An 8,219-nucleotide genomic window follows, 5' to 3' on the forward strand; every position below is an offset into this window, starting at 1 on the left:
TAATCACAAATGACATGATGTTGTATATAGAAAATTCTAAAGAATCCGCAAGAAATCTATTAGGGCTAATAAACAAATGCAGCAAAGACTCGTGCCCTCACAAAGTCAACACACAAAAATCAGTTGTATTTCTGTACACCAGCAGTGAAAAATCAAAAAAAAATTAGGAAAGCAAGTTGAATCTCATCAGCATCTAAAAGAATTAAATAGGGCCAGGTGCAGTGGCTCATGCCTATAATCCCAACACTTTGGGAGGCTGAGGCAGGTGGATCACCTGAGGCCAGGAGTTGGAGACTAGCCTGGCCAACATGGTGAAACCCCATCTCTACTAAAAATATAAAAGGTAGCTGGGTATGGTGGTGCGTGCCTGTAGTCCCAGCTACTTGGGTGGCTGAGGCATGAGAATTGCTTGAACTCAGGAGGTGGAGGTTGCAATGCGTAGATATTGTGCCACTGCACTCCAGCCTGGGCGACACAGTGAGATTTTGTCTCAAAAAAAAAAAAAAAAAAAAAAAGAATTAAATACTTAAGAATAAATCTAACCAAGGAATTGAAAGGCTTATACACAGAAAACTATAAAACATTGTTGAAAGAAATTATAAAACACACTGAAAATAAACATTAAAAATAAATAAACAGAACACCAGTGAGTTGTGGGATAATATGAAGGGGTCTAAAGGATTAATATTCATTTTTCTTTTGTCCAAAGAACTTCCTTTAACATTTCTCTTTTTTAAGTCTTTTTCAAAATAGGGTCTGACTCCATCACCCAGGCTGGAGCACAGTGGCAGGATCATGGCTCACTGCATCCTCAGTCTCCTGGGCTCAAGCAATTCCCCCACCTCACTCTCCCAAACAGCTGGGACTACAGGTGCATGCTATCACACATGGCTAACTTTTTTAATTTTATAGAGACATGATCTCACTATGTTGCTCAGGCTGGTCTCGAACTCCTGGCCTCAAGCAATCCTTCCTCCTTGACCATTATCATTATTATTATTATTATTGTTTTTGTTGTTGTTGTTGTTGTTTTGGAGATGGAGTTTCACTCTTAACACCCATGCTGGAGTGCAGTGGCACGATTTCTTTTTTTTTTTTTTTTTTTTTTTTTGAGACGGAGTCTCGCTCTGTCGCCCAGGCCAGGTTCACACCATTCTCCTGCCTCAGCCTCCCAAGTAGCTGGGACTACAGGCGCCCGCCACCATGCCCAGCTAATTTTTTTGTATTTTTAGTAGAGATGGTGTTTCACCGTGTTAGCCAGGATGGTCTCCGTCTCCTGACCTCGTGATCTGCCTGCCTCGGCCTCCCAAAGTGCTGGGATTACAGGCGTGAGCCACTCCTCCTGGCCACAATTTCTACTCATTGCAACCTCCGCCTCCTGAGTTCAAGCAATTCTTGTGCCTCAGCCTCCTGAGTAGCTGGGATTACAGGTGTGCGCCACCATGCCTGGCTAATTTTTCTATTTTTAGTAGAGACAGGGTTTCGCCATGTTGGCCAGGCTGGTCTTGAATTCCCGACCTCAGGTGATCCACCCGCCTCAGCCTCCCAAAGTGCTGGGATTACAGGCGTGAGCCACTGCACCTGGCCGTTATTTTTTCTAATGTTCTTCTGTCCCCTCCTTCTTGTGGGACTCCACTTGCATGTACCTTAGACCCCTTGATATTATCCCACAACTCACTGTTGTTCTATTTAATATTTCTTTTCAGTGTGTTTTACTTCGGATAGTTTCTACTGTACGCCATCAAATTACCTGTGGATCTCCCTCTCCCTCTTTTTATCTCTCTTGTCTCTGCTCCCCATGCTCGTGCTTACCTCCACCTTCTTGAATACAGGCACACTTTGCTTTATTGCCCTTTGCTTTATTGCACCTTGCCAGTGTTGCGTTTTGTACAAATTGAAGGTTTGTGGCAACCATGTGTGGAGCAAGTCTATCAGTGCCATTTTCCCAACAGCATGTGCTCAGTTTGTGTCACATATTGATAATTCTCATAATACATCACACTCTTCATTATTATTATATCTGTTATGGTTCTTTGTGATCAGTGATCTTTGATGCTACTATTGTAATTGTTTTGGGGCCCAGCCTGGGCGACAGAGCGAGACTCTGTCTCAAAACAAACAAACAAACAAACAAAAAATGAATTTAATCTATAAATTTTGTGTGTGTTCTGACTGCTTCATCAGCTGGCCATTTCCTTGTCTCTCTCCCTATCCTCCCTATTCTCCCTGTTCTCTGATATGACAATTTTGAAATTGGGCCAATTAATAACTTTACAATGGCCTCTAAGTGTCTGAGTGAAAGGAAGAGTTGCATATCTCTTACTTTAAATCAACAGCTAGAAATGATTAAGCTTACTGAGGAAGGCACGTCAAAAGGCACGATAGGCTGACAACTTGGTCTCTTGCACCAAACAGTTAGCCAAGTTGTGAATGCAAAGGAGAGCTCTTGAAGGAAATTAAAATTGTCACTCCAGTGAACACACAAATGATAAGAAAGTAAAACAGCTGCCTTATTGCTGATACGGAGAAAGTTTGAGTGGTCTGGATAGAAGATAAAACCAGCCACAGCATTCCCTAAGCCAAAGTCTAATCCAGAGCAAGACTCTAACTCTCTTTAATTCTATGAAGGCTGAGAGAGGTGAGGAAGCTACAGAAGAAAAGTTTGAAGCTAGCAGAGGTGGGTTTATGAAATTTAAGGAAAGAAGCCATCCTCAGAACATAACAGTGCAAGCAGCAAGTTCTGATTGAGAAGCTGCAGCGAGTTATCCAGAAGGTCTAGATAAGATCATTGATGGAGAAGTCAATGCCTGAAAGCTTCAAAAGACAGGCTATCACTGGGAGCTAATGCACTGGTGACTTTAAGTTCACTCCAATGCTCATTGACCATTCCTAAGATCCTATAGTCCTTAAGAATTTTGCTAAATCTCCTCTGCCTGTGCTCTGGAAATAGAACAACAAAGCCTCAATGACAGCACATGTGTTTTCAGCATGGCTCACTGAATATTTTAAGCCTACCATTGAGACCTATTGCTCAGAAAAAAAAAGATTTCTTTCAAAATATTACTGCTCATTGACAATGCACCTGGTCACCTAGCAACCCTGATAGGGGTATACAGGAGACGAATATTGTTTCCCTGCCTGCTAACTTAACATTTATTCTGCGGCCCATAGATCAAGGAGTAACTTTGACTTTCAAGTCTTATTATTTAAGAAACATACTTCATAAGGCCGCAGGTGCCATAGGTAGTGATTACTTTGATGGATCTGGAAAAGATAAATTGAAAGCCTTCTGGAAAGGATTTACCATTCAAGATGTCATTAGCATTAGTCATTCATAGGAGAAGGTCAAAATATCAATATTAACAGGAGTTTGGAAGAAGTTGATTCCAACATTCATGAAGGAGTTTGAGGGGTTCAAGACTTCAGTGGAGGAAATCACTGTGGATGTGGTGGAAACAGCAGGAGAACTAGAATTAGAAGTAGACCCTGCAGATGTGACTGAATTGCTTCAATCTCATGATAAAACTTTAATGGATGAGGAGTTGCTTCTTATGAATGAGCAAAGGAAGCAGTTTCTTGACATGGAATCTACTCCTGAAAAAGATGCTGTGAACATTATTGAAATAACGACAAAGTATTTAGAATATTATATAAACTTAGTTGATAATGCAGCAGCAGGGTTTGAGAGGATTGTGTCTAATTTTGAAAGAAGTTCTACTATGGGTAAAATATTTTTAATTTTTTTTTTTTTTGAGATGGAGTCTCGCCCTGTCACCCAGGCTGGAGTTCAGTGGCGTGATCTCGGCTCACTGCAACCTCCGCCTCCCGGGTTCAAGCAATTCTTCTGCTTCAGCTTCCCAAGTAGCTGGGATTACAGGCACCCGCCACCACGCCCAGCTAATTTTTGTATTTTTAGTAGAGATGGGGTTTCACCATGTTGGCCAGGCTGGTCTCGAACTCCTGACCTCAAGTGATCCACCCACCTTGGCCTCCCAAAGTGCTGGAATTACAGGTGTGAGCCACCGCACCCAGATATCTTGTTAAAATATTATCAAACAGTATTGAATGCTACAGAGAAATATTTCATGACAGGAAGAGTTGAACTTCATTGCTGTCTTATTTTAAGAAATTTCCTCAGCTACCCCAATCTTCAGCAACCACCATCCCAATCAGTCAGCAGCCATTAACATCAAGGCAAGATTCTCCACCAACAAAAAGATTATGACTTGCTGAAGACTCAGATGAATGTTAGCATTTTTTAAACAATAAAGTCTTTTTAAATTAAGGTAGGTACATTGCTTTTTTAGGCATAATGCTATTAAACACTTAATAGACTACAGTATAGTGTAAGCATAATTTCTTTTTTTTAGAGATGGGGTCTCACTGTGTTACCCAGGCTGGAGTGCAGTGGTGCGATCATAGCCCACTGCAACCTGGAACTCCTGGGCTCAAGCAATCCTCTCACCTCAGCCTCCTAAGTAGCTAGGACTACAGGTATGTGCCACCATGCCCAGGTAATTTTTTTTTTCTTAGAGATGGGGTCTCACTATGTTGCCTGGGCTGGTCTAGAACTCCTGGCCTCCAACAATCCTCCTGCCTCGGCCTGTAAGCCTAACTTGTATATGCATTGGGAAACCAAGCAATTCATGTGACTGGCTTTATTGTGTTATTTGCTTTATTGCAGTTGTCTGGAACTAAACCCACAATATCTCCAAGGTGTATCTGAATATGGAGCAATGGCTTTTCAAACATCCTTATCTCCATATTCTATAATCTCTGTTATTTTTGGATCCAGGTTTATTGATTGATTTTTCTTCCATTTAGGAGTCATATTTTTCTTCTTTGTAAGCCTGGTAATTTTTTATTGGATGCTGAGCATCATTAATTTTGCTGTGTTGGTTGCTGTATCTTGTTATGTTTGTTTAGTGCTGGATTTTGTTATGGCACGCTGTTAAATCACTTGGAGTCAGCTGTATCCTTTTGATGCTTGCTCTTAAGCCTAATGTGTCAGGTCCAGAATAACTTTTAGTCCAGGGCTAATGAAGCCCCACTACTACAGAAACATTCCTCTGAGAATTCTGGCAGATGCCCCAGCTACAGCTCTTCACAGGTAGAAACATGGACTATTCTCAGCCTTGTTTGAACTCTAGGAATTGTTCTGCCTACTCTTTTTCAGGGTTCTTTCTCTGACCTCAGATAATTTCTTGTCACGCATACACAGATCAGTACTCAAAGGCTGGACGGAACCTGCTGTGTGTTTCCAGAGCCATGTCCACTTCCCCGCCATAGCTCCCTCTTCCCCAACACACCTTTTCTTAAATTCCAGCCACCTTAGCTTTGATCTGTTCAACACACAAAGACCGCTGGGTTTTATTTGAATTTTCCTCTCTGCACTGCAGCCTGCCAACTGCTTTTAAGTTGTAAGCTCATGCAATAATAAAACACACATTGCTTCTCAGGAATCACAATACTGTGCTGCCTTTTGTTTGGTGTCCGAAAAACCATTTTTAAATATATTTTGTCCAATTTTCTAATTGTTTAAGGAGGTAGGGTAAATCAGGTCCCATTACTCCCTCTTGGCTGGCAGTAGGAGTTACAGCTGGTGACAGTTTGTTAAATGGATGCAAACTTGAAGCTGGCTCACAGATTTCTTAGCATTGAGGTACACCTGAGTTTGATCCTGATAAGACAATCAATGCATTGTCCTGAAATTTATGAACGTGATGTCCATAATTGCCCAATGTTTTGTCCGAATATTTTTGGACACACGCTCAAACCATTAAGCAGTCTGGTATATAACGTAAGTCTTTGCTTTCCCAGTGAGGAGACTGATAAAAGAAAGAAGAAAAAGATATATCTCCTTTAAGGGCTGGAGACAGAATGCTTAAATATCTACATTACAGTGTTCAAGTAAGTTACAAATATATAAAATTACACACTAGATCAACTAATACATTATTTTAAAGTATTGCCTTTTCCGACTCTTGCTGAATCACTGAAATGATTCTATTTAAATTCTCATATGCATCTTTAACTTTAATAATTTATTTTGTCATTGCTATAATCTGAGTTATCTAAAACATCATCTTTGTGCCATCGAAGTTGCTTGAGCTTCAGCACTATTTGACTTTCTATGTATGTTGCTGGACATTTTACCCAGGCAGCAAGTGTGCATTCACGTTTCAGGAAACAGCTAGTTGTGTCATTTTTTTTTTCCATTTGGCAGTCACCATATGCAAAACATTTACTGTGTGGCTTTGTAAATAATTTTTTTTTTTTTTTTTTTTTGAGATGGAGTCTTGCTCTGTCACCCAGGCTGGAGTGCAGTGGCGCGATCTTGGTTCACTGCAACCTCTGCCTCCCAGGTTCGAGCAATTTTCTGCCTCAGCCTCCTGAGTAGCTGGGATTACAGGCGCCCGCCACCATGCCTGGCTAATTTTTTTTTGTATTTTTAGTAGAGATGGGGTTTCACCATCTTGGCCAGGCTGATCTTGAACTCCTGACCTCGTGATCCACCCGCCTTGGCCTCCCAAAGTGCTGGGATTACAGGCATGAGCCACCGCGCCCGGCCTTGTAAGTGATTTTAATAAGGCTTGTTTCCAACACAATACATCCAACAAATTGTAATTGAGTGTATTCCACCCCCAAGAATAATTCCTAAATACTAAACCTGTTCGATGTCTTGTTCTCTTTTTCAAACCATCTGTTCCATCAGGTGACCACTATATTCATCCAAAACTAGCATTTCAAGGTTAGTTTAGACTAGGGTTGCATGATAATATCCAAGGAGCCTGGTTAAATTTGAATTTTAGATCAACAACAAAAATGTTTTGGTATAAGTATGTCCCAAATATTGCACAGAACATACCTATACTAAAAAAAAAAGGTGGTTTATCCGAAATTTAATAACTAAGCAACCTGTGTTTTTATTTGCTAAAACTGATAACCGTATTTTTTAAAATCACTGTGTCTTCCTCAACTAACCAATTTGTAATCTATTCATAACCAGTCCATTTATAAGATATTGCTTGTCAGTGATTTCCCCTATTTTGAATAATAATAATGAGAGAAAAAAATTTACTTTGTATTTAGGGATATCTAGTAATTTTTACTGTCACTTTCTTGCAAAGGATGTAATACCATAAGCACTCTTGAATATATTTGGAAGTATTTTTCCTGAGAGGTAGCAATTAATTCAGGGAATGAAATATTAGAAGATTGGATTTACCAGTTCTCTATGCTATGAAAACACACATTACGAATTAAAACATGGTATTCATTAACACAAGTTTGAACTAGGTAAGTATGTTCATTTCTCTTTCCACATTTTCAGATTTATGCCTCCGATTCTTTTGGCATACCAGCATGTTTCAAAGGCAAATGTCATCTTTATCACAACCACCCTGCCTACACAGATTGCGGGTTTCCTAGGCCACACGTACCAGGAAAGCCATTTAAATGGCACATTGTAGTATCTAGGAAGAAATGTTCCTTTCCCTTTGGTTGAATTGACTGTTAAGTGGGGGGAAAAAACCCAGAAATCTCAAGGACTGAATTTCTTCATAAAACTAAACTTGTCTCCATTTATTCTTAGGCATGGTGACTCTAATACTTTCATTTTCCCCTTCTGTATTATTTAGAAAGAGTAATTCAATTTCCCCAGTACTTCAGAATCCTGATGGAGTGTCAGATCTTCAATATCTTAACTTATTCTGTCATTTTATTAAATTAGGGAAAAAAATAACCATTTGCCACTTTTGATTGCATTCTAGAATCTATGAGAAAGTGCTAAGTTTCTTTGTGGCTCCTGCATGTCCTCAGTTAATATCAAATTGTCCCCAGCTTGAATCATTTCCCATGATTCAGAAAAGCATTTTTGTTCTGACCCTAAGGATACAAATTGGAAATAAAGTGATAAAACTTGGAAGAAATGCAATAAAACATCCCTAGGAAGCTTGAGAATCTTAGAGGAAGCAGTTGGTGAGTTTAAGATCTTGCCCAGATGTGCTGAAAATATCCTTTCCACACAGTAAAAATATTCACTGCCTTCTTTAATTCAGTGACATTTTTCTTTTTCTTTGTTTCTTTTTTTTTCTTTTTCTTTTCTTTTTTTTTTTTTTTTTTTTTTTTGACACAAAGGCAGCTGCTGCTCTTGCTGGCAGATGATAGCACTGGTTCCAAGGAAATCAGAATGCTCGCTGCCTTTGAGGCTGATGCAA

General features: G+C 39.8%; 1 long non-coding RNA gene across 1 annotated transcript; it reads left to right on the forward strand.

The window, feature by feature from the left end:
- The first annotated feature begins 4,374 nt into the window (after positions 1 to 4,374).
- LOC134759882 (uncharacterized) lies at positions 4,375 to 5,462 on the forward strand. Its single transcript, XR_010136741.1, has 2 exons — positions 4,375 to 4,494; positions 4,685 to 5,462. It is a non-coding gene; the product is annotated as an uncharacterized LOC134759882 (long non-coding RNA).
- The last annotated feature ends 2,757 nt before the right edge of the window (positions 5,463 to 8,219 follow it).

This window comes from Pongo abelii, chromosome 14 (assembly GCF_028885655.2).
Source record: "Pongo abelii isolate AG06213 chromosome 14, NHGRI_mPonAbe1-v2.0_pri, whole genome shotgun sequence".
Lineage (NCBI taxonomy): Eukaryota > Metazoa > Chordata > Mammalia > Primates > Hominidae > Pongo > Pongo abelii.